The sequence below is a fragment of the Benincasa hispida genome, chromosome 2 (genome assembly GCF_009727055.1).
Source record: "Benincasa hispida cultivar B227 chromosome 2, ASM972705v1, whole genome shotgun sequence".
Classification (NCBI taxonomy): domain Eukaryota; kingdom Viridiplantae; phylum Streptophyta; class Magnoliopsida; order Cucurbitales; family Cucurbitaceae; genus Benincasa; species Benincasa hispida.
The window spans coordinates 59,670,724-59,673,532 of NC_052350.1; positions in this window are offsets into that span (position 1 = coordinate 59,670,724).

Here is a 2,809-nt window from a genome sequence, read left to right on the forward strand (position 1 = left end):
GGAATTTATTGTTCAAAATAATAAAATAATATGATAACTAAGTTATCATTTCATATTTATATTAAACTATATGTTATATCAAATATCACATAACCTATAGTTTTAATATTGCATCATATACAATATAAAATATAGTTTCTTTTCTCTATTTTATAGCTTTTAATATAAATCATATTTATATTAAATTTAACAACTATGAATCACATTCATAGAAAATATATTTGAATCTCATTCAAATATTTATTTCCTCCAAATAAACTATAATGTATCAAATACATTATAACAATTATATCATATATAATTGAATTTCCCTCTTATTAATTTGAACAATTCAAATTAACTCAAAAATTTATTCTCAACTAAATTCTTTTGAGTTACCAAGGGGACCTTATGGACCTGTAGTTTGAAGCTCTAACGGTACGTGAATAATTAATTAAACTCTTTAATTACATTATCCACTATCCATTAACTGTTGGACACTCCATTAAAGACCGACAGTTGCACTCTTCACACTACAGATATATTTCTGTGTCCATGGATGTAACCAATCAACAGTATGATGACCCTTTATAAATTGCTCGTAAGTACAACTAGGTCAAATTACCGTCTTGCCCCTGTAGTTACATCTAACTCCTTAAGTATCACTGATCCCTCTAGTGAACAATAGATCATAGTCTTACTATGACTAAACCTCTCTCGGGTCAGAAGTAGGTGTGGCGCCACATTGTTCAAAACCCGGAATCAGCCCTTAAGGGATCAATTTATCTACTTATCCCTGCTTTGGGAAAGGAGTGAATTTCATCTTGTGTAGTTGTGTTCCCAACTCCCTAATCAGACGAATCCTCAAAATGATAAGCTTGTTGAGTCAGCGTTCTGGCCACTCTCACCCATACAGCTGTCTCTTATACACATCTAGATGTGTATAAGAGACAGATCTTGTGTAGTTGTGTTCCCAACTCCCTAATCAGACGAATCCTCAAAATGATAAGCTTGTTGAGTCAGCGTTCTGGCCACTCTCACCTATACAAATCAAAGGACCGCCCTCATAGGCAGGAGTTCACGACTCACTCAGGATTAAGGTCATATTACCTCCTGGTGAAATGAAAGTTTCTATTATGAACGGTGTTATATAATAAGACTAAATATTTTGTGGTCTGGTCTTATACAAACTCCTTTATATAGAATATCCCCACTTGCATGTCTAATACATGAATGATCAGGATCAGATCATTTGTAGAACTTTACAACAATTGTAACACCTACAAAGTAGGTCATACTCGTAGTGTCACCAGGATAAGATACCCAGCCTTATCCATATACTACAGACCATTTAGGTTATCACTTAAATATGATCCACCTGTATGTCTCCGCATACATGTTTAAGTTACAACGATAACCTTGGATGTTAGTTTATTGGTTTGTGGTTAATGCAACTAAAATATCACATATTTTATAGACAAATTGAATAAAATATCATATATTATTAATCACATAAAAGTTTGTTCATATAATGTTTACAAAGTATAGGGCCGTATGAGATTTAGGGCATCAATCCCAACACTCATACCATTGGAGTTAGTTGTCCTCTGTTGGGATGGCAAGCTTCGATGGACAGAAGACAACAATGAGCAAACAACGTCGGACGTCAGAAAGTAACCTACAAAATAAAATACTGTTATAGACTGAGTCGCAGAGCTCACTCTCTTTAAGGCGTTTCACGGCCCTGCCCTTTTATGCAAACAATGTCGTTCTAAGGATAAAACAAACCCTGAAAAAGAAAATTTGTCTCAACTGGAGCTACGTCGGAACCAATCGAAAAACTCACATCCTTCAAGATATAAATTGCTCAAAAAATGTAAATTAGAGGAAAAAGTAAAGGGAAGCCTTTCGTCTGTAAGCAGAGAAAAGATGAGAAAAATGTTGTGTTGAGTGTGAAGGAACTTGAGATAATTTATAGGCCTTGGAGGCCAACTATTATGCAAAATGAACAGAGAAATAAGTGCGTAGAGCCAAGGAACGTGCGCGAGGACCATGCGTAAGAAGCGCAGTAAGAAATAAAACAATAATAAAATATTTAAAAGGTAAGGAAAAGTAGATGTTTAATAAAAATATTTCCATACATGCACGCGTGCCTTGCCCACTCGACCGAACAACGTTGGCACGCGTAAGGGATATCCACTAAACTCACCTTTGCCTATCTCCTCACCCCCTCTAAAACATGGGTATCCACAACTCAATGAGGGATATATAAATGAGGTTCTCAATATTAATCTTAGCAATGTGGAATTCTCAAAAGGTTTATTATTCATTTATTTAAGTTTTTCACCAACATCCTCACTTATAAACCCATGATCATCCCCTTATTTAACCAATATGAAATTTTGGTCGTATTCCCAACAACTAACACTTAGTAACATGAATCAAACTCATCTCTTATTCAACTCTATTTGAGAACTACCTTTAGGAAACTAATCAATTAAACACATATTTCCATGGCTAATTTGAAAGTTAGATAATTAAGCATGCAATTATAGTGATTTTATAGGCATTACCCTATTTCTAAGGATCAAACGAAACCCTTTATCTAAGTTTTTACCCTATATTACTTTTATGAAAACGGTTGATTATCTAAATCCTTCAATATTAGACTCAACATTATATTCCAAATTTAGATGATCAAGCTAAGTTAACAATATGCAATAAAATCGATAAAAGCAAACATAAACTAAGTGTTGAGGGAAAGTAATTAAGAGACATATATGGAGCTTTTATTCAATCTTTAGGATATCCACATTGAAATTTAGGTTAT